Below are 13,747 nucleotides of genomic sequence, written 5' to 3' on the forward strand. Positions count from 1 at the left end.
AAAAATAGCAATTTTGAAAGTTGTTTCGACGCGGGGGTCGGTGACGGTAATTACGAGCAAATAACCAACCGGAACACTATCACATTGCAATTATTATTAAATTTACTTATTATACATTATTTTAATAATTATATTCATCCAAATATGGAAGCAGTATTTACAATTTACATATTCAAGTTAGTTAATTGCATATTAAAATTTAAAACCGTGATTTTAATATTTATTTTATTGAAAATATATTTTAGTAAGTAAATTATATACTTAGTAGGTATATGATTTACTAGAGATATCCAAACTCAAACTATGTTATTATGGAAATATGAAAATTACCGCTAAATCATAATATCAGCTGTATGACTGTTTCTAACTAATAATTTATTGCCAAACTGACGATCTTAAATTAATGAACATTGAACACCGAAGTCATATTAATATAGGTATAATTTTATTGAAGAAAAATTATTTCAAAAATAGGTACTTAAATAAAACACAAGATTTAATTTTTTTAAACATTTATTACTCCTAAATACTACTACTACATTCAAAACTTAAAACATCAAATACAGTTATTGCAAATAATATTTACTTACACTGTTTATACAATGAAGTGATTAACTCATGAATAAACAATATCAATAATTGCTGTAACAATTCGGAGAATTTCGTGACCACATTATCACAATAATTATATCACATTTACAATTATTGTCATTGCGTATTTCATTATTAATTATTATTACTGCGAAATATGACCATAATTTAGTGCCATTAGGCATTAAATCAAAAATTTATTTAATTTAATTCTGGTATAACCGAAACATGTTATAGGTACTTACGATTATAGAATAATAAAACAGAAAAAAATGAATGCCGAAACAGCTAAGCAATATACAAATTTATAGAATCGTTAAAGTTCAATTCCAACACATTAAATATTATTTATTGCAGGAACTCTTAATATATAATCATGAAGGCAAATAATATGTACGTTGCTCTCATTATATGAAACAAAAATAATAATTTTAAATTAAAATGAATATTAATCGAGCAATAACTTTCACTTAACTTTGAATACAAATTCATTTCATAGAATTTACATCTTTTGATCATTCTTTTGATAAAATGTTTGTGATTAATAAATCCCGTATGAAATGTACTGTTAATTTTTCCTGTTTTAATAATATATCACACCCGTAATTACTGAATATCATTTCACATTAAACAATACACCAATCTGTTATCAAGCATTTTATTATAATATTTAATATCCAGGGCTAAGCGAAAGCAGTTCTTATTAAAACGGATTAAATACTATAATAAGCTATAAAGCAGGTAAAAAGTAATTTACTCGGCTCCATATGAAGCCCAGTCTGAATGGAGCCTAATCCCTATTCAGGACATGAGCTGAGAGCTCACTGGGACGTCGCTTTGTATTATATTTGTAGTCTAGGAGCGAAGAGCTTTTATGGAATATTAATAAAAAATATATAAATTCTTTTGGTTTGTTCTTTTTTTAAAGCTTTGTACTTGTTTCGAATTTGAAATAATATAATATTACAGTATACAGTAGTATATTTAACAGTATACTTGAAATCACATCAGGGCATTGCAAGGAACACATTTCACTTATCACGTCTTCCTCTATACGTTTATTAAATAAAATAAGTAGTACCTATGTCTACTAGGCAGTTATATTACATAATTAAAATATTACATTTACCTAGCAAAATACCAACAATTTCCTACTTAATCATCGTTTATTATCAATAAAATGCAATATACGACAAATGACTAGCGGATAATAATAATATACCTACTGTGTAATAATATAATGACCGGAAGTTATAGCAGCGAGTATGAATCGTCAAATCAAGCCTCCGATTCGGAAAGTTGCTTTTACCAAACAAGTCGACAATCTTGATAAGTTAAGCTCTTTAATCACCCAATTTATAATTTTTAAATGAATTGTAATTGTGATTTTTGGACAACTTAATAGCATTTCATTACCTGATTGTCTTGGTGTTGTTACATGCCATTTTTATAGCCAAATCTTAAAGATCTTTCTTTTATAACAACTATTAAGATTTTCAATCAATCTTTTCAAATTTTTCTTAGAATCAGAATAGAACTTATATTATAATTATTTAAGAATACAATATACATAATATATATTTATTTCGCAACTGCGAAAAAGGCGCTCTAGCTCTTATAGTAGGTATGTAATTTTAAACCAAATCGCGTGATTTACAACATATGCCGTCTCTTTACTCGTACTTATTTAAATATTTTAAACGTAAACATGTTGGTACAGTTTACTTTTACCGAGAGAACTGGAATCGGAGGGAAATGGGAATAATACAGCTTAATTGGGCACGTTTCGTATTAACAGCATATGCAGGGCACCAAATGTGTAAAACAGGTCGAGTATGTAAAATTGAGAAAGTTGTAATGTCGAGTATGGACATTAAAAACATTTCGATCAAAAAATAATTGAAGGTAAAATTTTTCCTGTACCTACCATTTCTTTCTGCAATACTTTGCTTATGTTAAAGTATTTTCAGTTGGAACCAAATACTTCCTTCAAAGCAATCAGTGCCTGCTAGTAATCAATTCAGTCTTATATCTAACAACAATTTTTTTAATGAGATTTATAGCCTACATTCTTCGAAACTTCCACTACCAGCTGTAATTACTACAAATAACTTCTACGCAGGACGGAAACCAAATCCGCCCTCACTCCAATAAAACACGAGAACCATTAACATTTAAAACCAAGCGACAAAAGCAATTTGAGCACTATTAAAATACCTTTATATGTATTACTATTTACCTTGTATAGTCATAAATTCATTTCCTGTAGTATAGTGTAATTTGGATCGCCTCCTGTAGTTATAACAGGGAGGTCTGGGTAACCCTTCACAGAACTTAGTTGCTAGAGCTCAAACTGCTTATTATCCGAATTGTCCTTACAACGTCCTTAAAGCAGATTATATTAAGAAAGTTTGCACTAAGCCCTATAATATTTTTATAAAGGTAACACCCCAGTAGATTAAAAATCTTGAGAATAATATTAAATTTCTTGGCCAAATTCATAAGCCGCGCAAAAAGATTCAAATTTCAATAAAAACAAAGAACTTTCAGTATATTCTAAATCTCTGATAAGCATTTAATATTAAAATCTATACATCTATTCAAATATAATACAACCGTAACCCTGCGTGAATACAAACATTGTATGTTAATATCGTAACCCTAGCCGAGGCAAATGGAATATTTCCAAGAAAAGAAATTGATGAATAAACATGCCTTCCCTTATCCACGCATCAGTCACATTTCTGTACCTATTTTCGTTGCTACGCAAAGGTTAATAATGCTAAACAAAATAATTACAAAGGAAAGCCATTCAGAGAGGCTTATTACGGATAAGTGCAGTCTTCCTAGCAACCGATAACATTTGCATAATAGAACAATATTGTAAAACGTCTACGAAATAGCATTGGTTCTAACCTTGGTTCTAACTATGGTTCTAACAGTATTACAGTAGGTGACAATACATATAAGAAAAAGGTTTCTCTTTAATATGACATGATTTTCCACTTTCCACGCCGTTAAATACAAAATTTATAATAGAAAAAGCTTTTATGATTCAATATTTTTTTTTTTAATTAATAAGGACAGCCCAACCACGGTTCCGACGGCCTGTCTAATTAAACTAACTTCGCATTTACTAGAAACACAACTGAAATCGTTTCTTGTTGGATTCTTAGAAGTTGGTAACTAGGAACTTCCAGGGACTGCATTAGTAAACTTGACTTGGAGAAGTATAGTATATTATAGGTACATATAACCTTAATAAATTATGTAAGTAGTAGATTTTCTTCTTTCCAGTAGATTTTTTGGGCATTATCGTAGATTCGTCAAAATCTGTCGTAGCAAACTTTTGCGATACATTGTACAATTATTATTAAAGTGACAACATTCTCATTACATTATTTTAGAAAGACTGGAATTTCTATCCCAGTCATGTAGTATTAGGCACGTATGACGCAGGTAAGTCATTTGACACGTGCCATTGTTATAATTAATGTATCGTCCATCCAATTAAATGGCCTAGAATTCTGGATTCAGGTTACCTAAGACTTCACTGTTAAAGGGATTGTATGAGTGTTATTCTGTCAAGCATTGCATTTTTATATAATTAGTTACGTAATCATTCGTATAATTTATACCACAGCGCAAATAATTTTCGCATAAAAGTAGCGCGTAATACAGGGTGTCCCAAATAGTAGGGATGAACGGAAGCTGGGAGGTAGAAGACCTAGAGGGCTATCCGAATCACCCCCATGTATGTTATGCGATTTTTCGTATTTTCGGAGTTATGACGTTTTTTTCAATTTTTCACCTATCGCCGATTACGATGATATTTTCACTCATGGTGACGTCAATTGTTGCGCTAGATGCTTGATTTTTTTTTGTTTGCTAAGCTGAAAGAAGCCAATTCAGTATGGTAACATTTACTATCGTTAGATCTTCGAATGGAATAAAAAAAAGAATTAAATGCCAAGAAAGATAAAACTACCCAGTGTGTTCACCACTTCAAGGGCCCGTAAAAAAATAAAATCACATAAAAAAACGTGCCCGGGTGACGTATCTATACTTTAAAAAAATCATTGCAAGCGTTCCTACAGCTACATGATATTTCATAGCGTTACATCTGACCATCGTGAAAGGCCATAAGCAGCCTTTCACGATACTTCTGAATGAATTCATAATACCTACTTGAGTTTGGACATTATAAATAAGCATATAGTTTAGTAAAATATGACCATCATGTAATATAACTCTCTGCTACGCACAACTGTAAGCCAAATGTCACTTATTGAAAATCTGTGCCAGTCGCAAGCGCAGTCGCGAGCGACAGGCACAGATTTTCACATAGAGATTTTCACACAGAGATTTTCACACAGAGATTTTCACACAGAGATTTTCACACAGAGATTTTCACACAGAGATTTTCACACAGAGATTTTAACACAGAGATTTTCACACAGAGATTTTCACACAGATTTTCACACAGAGATTTTCACACAGATTTTCACACAGAGATTTTCACACAGAGATTTTCACACAGAGATTTTCACTAATAGACTTTCACTTATAGATTTTTACACAGAGATTTTCACACAGAGATTTTCACACGGAGATTTTCACACAGAGATTTTCACACAGAGATTTTCACACAGATTTTCACACATAGATTTTCACACAGATTTTCACTGAGATTTTCACACAGAGATTTTCACACAGAGATTTTCACACAGAGATTTTCACACAAATTTTCACACAGATTTTCACAGAGATTTTCACACAGATTTTCACACAGAGATTTTCACACATAGATTTTCACACAGAGATTTTCACACAGAGATTTTCACACAGAGATTTTCACGCGGAGATTTTTACATGGAGATTGTCACACGGAGATTTTCACACGGAGATTTTCACAAAGAGATTTTCACTCAGAGATTTTCACGCCTGCGCATGCGCTGGTGACGCCTGCCTTAAAGCCTGGCCTCCACGGTCCCTCGACCTAAACCCCATTGATTTGTTTCAATGGGGATACTAAAAGACCTCGGCTACTTGAGAGAATACCACAATTTGAACGAAATAACCCGAAAATTCATAGTAGCAGAAGAAACCATTAAAAATGATAAAAGGGCATTCAGACATTTAAAAGACAACTTTTTGAGGTGATGTCGCACTTGCACTGAGCAACAGCGGGGTCATTTTAAAAATTTCTGGTAATAATTAAACACCTTGTTATTGGTTTTAATTTGTTTTTATTGATCATCATGTTAATTCAATTTTTGCACTTACCACATTTATATTTAAATTTTTCGATTGAAGCCTTCTGAATAATAAAATGAAATTTTCAGGGTAGCTACGTGATAGATAGAGCAAGTTTTTAAAAGCCAAACGGAAAACTATGGATATATATAACATACATGGGGGTGATTCGGATAGCCCTCTAGGTCCTCTACCTCCCAGCTTCCGTTCATCACTAATTTTTGGGACACCCTGTATAATTTTCACAAAGAGTTTCATTAAAAGTCCCTTTGCAGCTTAAGTACAAAGACATATGGACAAATAACAGGAAAGGTTGCCCAAAATATCATTATAATATTCTCCCTCTGCTTTGCATTACAATCTATTACAAAAATATGGCATACAATTTGCCTTCATCAAGGAAACAACCCTTTAAATAATCCATTTGTCCTCTCCATGATCCTCGTTGCTGGGGCGGGGGGTAGGCAGCTCACAAACAACAAGATCCAAAAACAATTGCACAGTATACTTGTTCGTAGAGTATCTTAACGTGTCTTAAATTCCTCGTATAATTATTTGCAGTACTTTTATTATATTCAAATTTGTCTCTATCAAGAGGTTCCATTCCGCAGTGGTGATATTAAATTTCACCCAAAAAGGAAGAACTTAGCGGTTTGGTATATTTTATTGGCATCAATTATTTTATGTGTGATGTTCATCTCTAAGATTTGGGTATTCATTATTGTATAATTCGGATTTGTGTGAATAAAAGTATGCATGTACTTAATAATTAGCATGTATTCGCTCTACTCTTTTGCTTCACAAAATAATTGATATTCAAAATGTCAATAGTTCACAAGTCTCATTGAAGTCGGTACAGCTCACGCACACAGGCGCGGCGGGCTCGTTCCCACACAGAGAGAAGACGTCACAACAATGGCTCCGCAGGGCTGTGAAGCGCATTGTCTGCCTCCCGACCGCATTCAATTACACCGAACATTATTTGTGGCTGAGTTTTTATGCCGTCTTCGAGTGCATACAATTTTATTCTCGCATAAACTTAAAATTCACAGCTCTATACGGGCGCATAAAAACGGGTGCGCGCCAACCCTGATTTCAATTTGCGTCGCCGACCCTTTGATATAGACGTTGAGGGATTTGCTAGGAACTACAAGTTTGAAATTTAATAAATTCCCCCGCTCGTAGACATTCAAAGGGTTGTTTACGTAGAAACTAAAAAGGGTTGAAATTCTGCAGATACATTCCGGGAATCTCGAATAGCGTCGGAAATCGGAATTCTGTTCATCACAGAGAACTTGTCAAGCTTGATATTACGAAAATCAACAATTTATTTAGCTCTAGAGGAGAAGAAAATTTAAGAATATTCGAACTTTATAGTCTTACAGTACCTACGTTAAAATTGTTTTAATATAATATATCATTACTTTTTTTACTATTAATATGATTGTGATTGATGGCATGATGTGAGCGACGCAGCATTAGATTCAGATTCATAGATTTGAAAGACATTTATTAATTATAAACATTTAATGGTATGCATTCATGTTGTACAGCTCTAAAGAAAGTTCTCTATAACGAGTTTGGAAATTATACAAGCGAGACGAGGACAGTTAACTAGTATGCTAATACGAATACATTACATAATACAAATAGCAGTCGACTAGTCTAATATTTGTAAAAATGCTTATTTTTCGCAAACAATGGACAAAAAGCGGGAAGCCAGAAACAACATAATGCGACTAACTAGTAAAGAACAATACGTAACGTAATTTATTTACAAATATCGGTTTGTAGCAGCGAACAGTACCTAAGCGGGGAACAACAGTATTTGCTAGCGATACTTTTTCTGGCTACTTGCAAACAATCCAGCTAGGGCTGTCACAATTCACATTTATTTTTTTATCAACATTAAAAAAGGGATAGCAATTTGATACGTGTCACGCTTTGAATCATTTTGCTCAGGGTTTTTTATGAAGTAAGTACAATAAAATCGACGTGACGGTTAGCAACATTGCACGATGTTGCATTTTTAGGTTGAAAGTTGGAACTAATGTGTAGTTAAAATGTACATGGGAATAAGAGCATGATTTTGGCATTACTAGTGAAAAGGGAGTAAAGGTCGTATCCCTAATAGAACGAACTATAGACTAGAGAATGTCCATATGCTACTGATATTGGGCCGCACTTTTGTGAGGGTGCGGTGACCCAAATGTTCCTCAATATTTGCTGAAATGTTATTTCGAATTTATTCTCCTTGCGTACATTTTTCTGTATTTCTTCTTAACAAAATAAATTGATAAACTAAGTTATACATTAAATTCGCTTTACGAGGACGATGACGAACGCTGTTTTTCCTCTCTACATAAAATTTCCTAACAATAAAAATTAACTGGCAAAATAGTCACATCAGAAACTCCTAGAACTCCATAAACATTAAGACCGCAAAGATTAATTTGCGCCAGTTCTATAACAAAAGAATGGCAATAGTTAGGCGAGTTTTTAATTGTTTGACATAAAAATGGTCGTAAAGTGGCCGTCCACACGGGGCCTACAGTTTACAGTTTACTGCCTGACGATTGTGCCGCACTTTATGGCTCTGTTACTGGACGGATCTTTCAGTTCCATTAGTATTTGTGGTACAGGAAACTTTGTAACAATGGCTAACAATAACATGATTTAGAAAATCTTTATTGCTAAAGTTCGGTTCCTTTGATATTGTGTTAAATATCATGCTTTAAAACCACATTAAATTCCTTGATTTATAATTTTTAATTTTCTATTAGTAGCAATGATCAAACATTAGTTAGGACCACATTTATTTTAGTTCTATCGTTGTATCAGAAGTATAAATTATTACATTACTTAAAAGTATGTGGTATGGAAAAACTCAAACGGATAAAAAGTACTTTACGAAATGAAATAAAAACAGAAAGTCCATTTGACGGTGAACGCGGCAGATTTGATTTCAGATTTGATAGGTTTAGCCCGCGGCCGCGCCACCCTCTTGAAAAGGATAAAACTTGTTTTATTATTCATCTCAGTGCAGTAGAAATGTTTATTTTTTAATGCTCAAAGCTAAAATGGGGGCAAACTCAACGAATAAAGTATATAACAACAGCATATTAATTTTATTAAAAATGTTATGTAATTTTTCTCTTGGGAAATGTTTTACCCTTCAGGAGTATTTAAAATTTTGTTGAGGAATTCCTTTTGAGTTTGAAAGACTGAACCTAACTTTGTTTATCCTTTATCCTTATAAAGATCCAGTTTGAACAATACTTTGACCCAGTGTGGAGCCGTAAGCACTCAGAGCCTCGCTCGCATGCAGCTGAAGGCGCACTGCCCTCGCAACTCTTGAGGCGCACGCATAATGCATGCACGCATAATAAACGCACGTATTCACATTTTCACGTCATTATGCACTTAGCCGGCTTAGAAGACTTTACAGTAATACCGGGAGGGACTAATGACCCATTGTGGCGACGCTCGATCGCAAAAAATAAGCAATTTGCCAGACGCGGGGCGTCCTTTGTCCCCGTTCACTTCGGGGTGCCATTACACTCGATTTTTTGCCGAAATAACAGGAAGAATATGTGATCGAGGGCGCCGATTGTCGTTTTTTTAAACGAAAATAATAAGACAATAAATAACTTTTGCTAAGCCGATCATATTTCACGGGAATTTGAAAAGAAAATTGTGCAGCTGTCTCGTTTTGGAAATGGGTCGGCGGCAGATTTATGCCCGATACTAGATAAACCTCGGCGGAATCGATACAGGCCGTTTGCGAGCCTTTATTTATAACTTTGTTACATTTTGCTGAGGCTTCATTTGATCTGATAAATTACGGTTTAAGACGTGCCTTATAGGACACGCTTATATAAAGTAAATATAAATAGTTAACGATCTCTAGTCAGATTACATTGTATTTCGTGGGCTTCATTTTCAGCCCGACCTCTGTTTAAACCGCTTAACTGATGCTTTATAACTTTGTTTTAAGCCTGGATTTGTGAGCCTGTATTATGTAGAACTCGCTTGTTTGCTTTTCATGCGGAAAGCTGAAGTATTATCAACGTTCACAACGGTAGAATCAATAATCATAAAGAATTTTAAAATCGTGCATCTCTGTCAAAATCACTTTCCGCCCGGGCTCTCGTATTTAAATAGGCATAATGATCCCATTGAGAGTTATGTGATCGTCATGAAAGGTTCGTATATCGATTTGCATCGCATTGAGTCCAGCAGTGCACCTCGCCGGCCGGCGGCCGCCAGGTGCGCTCAAAGGGAACAAGTCGCTCGTTTGGTGTGAAAGCCAACATGAATAGACTTCATGCTATTGATAGACAGATGTGTTCGTCAGGATTCATGGCGGATAAGGTATGATGATGGAAGGTTGTGGACGATAATGTTCATGAATACTGATTCGGTTAATAAATTATGTTCGTTAAGTTCTCAATAGATCTTGCAAACTCAAGACATCAAACAGTATTCATATACCTACCTACCGAACAGATACATAAATATCATAGATAATATGAATATTTTAAATAATAATATGGTAGTGGAAATCGAAACATAACCACCTGTTGCTACAGACTGTGTCGCTGATTACCAGATACTAATAATGGGTCGTCAAAAATACATTATTGAAATGTACTTTTCCATTATATGTAAAGTTTTTTTTTCGAATTGATGTCGACCGAATAACGGTGAATCTAATTGTTTTATTGTCGGACTAGCTGATTCGCGTGATAATTTTTTTATTTTATAATTTCTTTTTCTGTTTTTTTGGACTCTCAATTTCAACTTTCAGTTTTCAAAAAGAGACCCAGTTGCTTAATTTAACAGTGAAAGCGGAACGTTCAGACAAAGTTACTTTCGGATTACTAATTAAATTAGGCATTGAACATGTCGCTCTCCTTTAAAATTCAACCCTTTCATCGTTTACACACAGTCACTTATCTCCTAGGGATTCTATTCACAATCTACATAGCACAGATAATATAATACTATACTAGCTACATAGTATAGTCGTAGAATACTTAATAGTATGGTATAGTCAATAGTGTAAACATTGTAACGACTTGCACGACTCTTACATAAGTTTTCATTATCAGTTATGTAAGAAAAAGTTACTACAACATTATGAAAATCTAATAAACAATAACGAGCTCGGAAAACGAAAGACAACATTGCATTTAACTAGCCATCAAAAGAAATGTATAAAAGTTATTACGACTAAAAGTAATTACTCGATACAGCGCTTACAATGGCTCAAAAATGGCCGACTTTAATGACTTCATTTAATTTGTAGAGCGACAGGGCTGCCACACCCACCGGATTTCTGAATTTTAATTGTATGCACATACAAGTTGAATGATTCAGCAGATGTATCATTCTATATGCACAATTAACTCGCGATTGAAAAAAACTCATTGATTTTAAATTTAGAGACGTTTACAAAACCTTTATGTATGTGGATAAAAAATTACAATGTCTGTCAGTTTCTTCAATTATAGATGGGTGTGACGTGTTACAAGTTTTTTATGAATATTTCCATGAATAATCTCATATTATAATATATTTTACTAAGAGAATAAGAAAGAAAATATAATAACATGAAAGAAAGAGAACAATATGAATCTACTCTACGTAATCCTCGGCTTATGTAAAATATCCGCAAAGTAAATCCATATTAATAATTCGTAAATTTCCTTTTAATTCCACTCCCAAACAAAATACTCACGCTGTCAAACATTATTTGTCAACACACGGAAAATTAATGACACTAAAATATCGGGGAGCCATCGCGAATTCTCATAATATGCATTTGTTTAGATTCTATTGATAACTACACGCACGGTACATTAAATCGAATCAATCGTTCGTGACGGACCGACAGTGCACAGCAGGGTTTACTTTGAAAATAATAATAGTTTGTGAAAAATGGTGCTTTATTATACACGGGAAAAAGCTTAGTTCGAGAAGTAATGTTTTGGATGGAAACCTATAAATTTTGTGAATTGAATAGATTGAGAGCATTGGTTTTTGCAATGACGTAGGTATAGTTTATTCGTTATAAATGCCTCAGATTTCAACTATCTACCTAATTATTGGAAAGATTCCAACGATTAATTTAATATGTGACAATATTATGAGTGGGTAAGTAATTGGTCATTATCATGACATTTGATAATGAACCACGTACCTATTTCACTGGGTTAATTAAATCCAAAAATTACTTACGCTGCTTCAAAATGTAAAAGCACTGAAAAGGGTCCATATTAGGTACTTTTTAAAAAAGTCAAAGCTATATTATTTATGAACTAATTACAAAACAAATTGCATCATAAATCGTCAGGAACAGTAGCCATTATGCAAGTTAGATAAAAGATACTTATAAAGGTAGACTGCTGGCAAAACTAAAAAGTTTTTCATAGAAACCGAAAGAGTGATTGCGTCCCCAATAGTTATTGTTATCGAAATCACGTAAAAGCAAATACAAAGTTTGTAGAAATCTTATTACGAGTTCTTTGTGCGCCAACCAGAAGTTGCACAAAGAAAGTCGTGGCTTCTATAAAAAGCAGCGGAATTATGGCACTAAATTATATACGAGTACTGGGAACTTCAATACAGACTGCCTTGCTTCAGAAATATGTGGACGTCTATATAGTTGAACCCGTAATCAGTCTGTTTGACAAACAATAGAGCGTTGTGGAAATAGTATAAAGAGATATTCACCATTAAATTACTGCATATGAAAGATATGTACAATTCCACGATAAAGTTTAAGTATGTTATTAGGCTAGGGATATTTAAATTATGTCATTACTAAAATGAATAATGACCGACATTTTTATGCAGTTTGATTTAGAGCTTATTAGTATATGTATTTGAATGTTGTTGCTTTGAAAAAATATGCTTGTCATTCTTTTTTACATAAACGAAACCAAATATATTTCAAGTAAATTATTACAGCTTAAATACCAAGAAATTCAAACCATTATCTGTCTACATAGCAAATATCAGGCAAATCAGTTGGCAGTAAATTCTAGCTGAACTTTCCGGTTTCAAACATTAGGAAGCTTTACTTAAAATTTATTCTTTATCCACCGTGTAACAAAGACGATACTTTGAATAGGGTTAACATAAAATAGCAACACTGTATATAGGCATAGTAATACAATATTATATTTTAAAGGTCTTTCAAAGCGACCAGACAAGCAATAACAGACGCAATAAAAAGAACGTCAATCTCAGATGAAAGAGTGTCTTTTAACTTTATTCCTGTTGCCTTTGTGCTCCTTAGAAATTGAAACTACTTGAAATCCCATGGTACAATTTATTCATGGGACTGTAACCCTTAACGTATGTATGTAAAGGTTATATTACCGTGAAGGCAGGTGGTTTTATGCAGGGTGTATATAATTATGTAGTTGAAGCAAATTGCTACGGCGCATTCAGACTCAGAATTAGTGGCGTCAACCACGGAACCGTTTTAACTTACATTACCTTCCAAATGACGTTTGTGGTCATCAGTCGTCGTTACAATGTTATTGTCTGTGACCATCCTTACTTACTTGCTCACGACAGCTCGACCCTCATCTTGTAAGTCATAATTTGTACCTACGTTTCTCCAACAAAAACAAGTACACTTACAACTGTACTCAAATTCAAGTAAAAAGATAATTTATTAAATTTTTATACCGTGTCCTATCCTACTCTATCATCTTTAATAAACCTTATTAAATTATTTTCAGAAATTCAACGGTTATTACGAACTTTATGTTCGCTTTATGTATTTTTATTTAACATCTTACATAAATTATAATTATAAAATTCGCTTCTATTTTCTTGAAATTCGGATTTCTAAATTGATTTTTATCAACAAATCGTGTTTACA

Source organism: Colias philodice, chromosome 18 (assembly GCF_061535455.1).
Source record: "Colias philodice isolate Cphi_HAF_F1 chromosome 18, ilColPhil1 Martin Lab GWU primary, whole genome shotgun sequence".
Taxonomy (NCBI): Eukaryota; Metazoa; Arthropoda; class Insecta; order Lepidoptera; family Pieridae; genus Colias; species Colias philodice.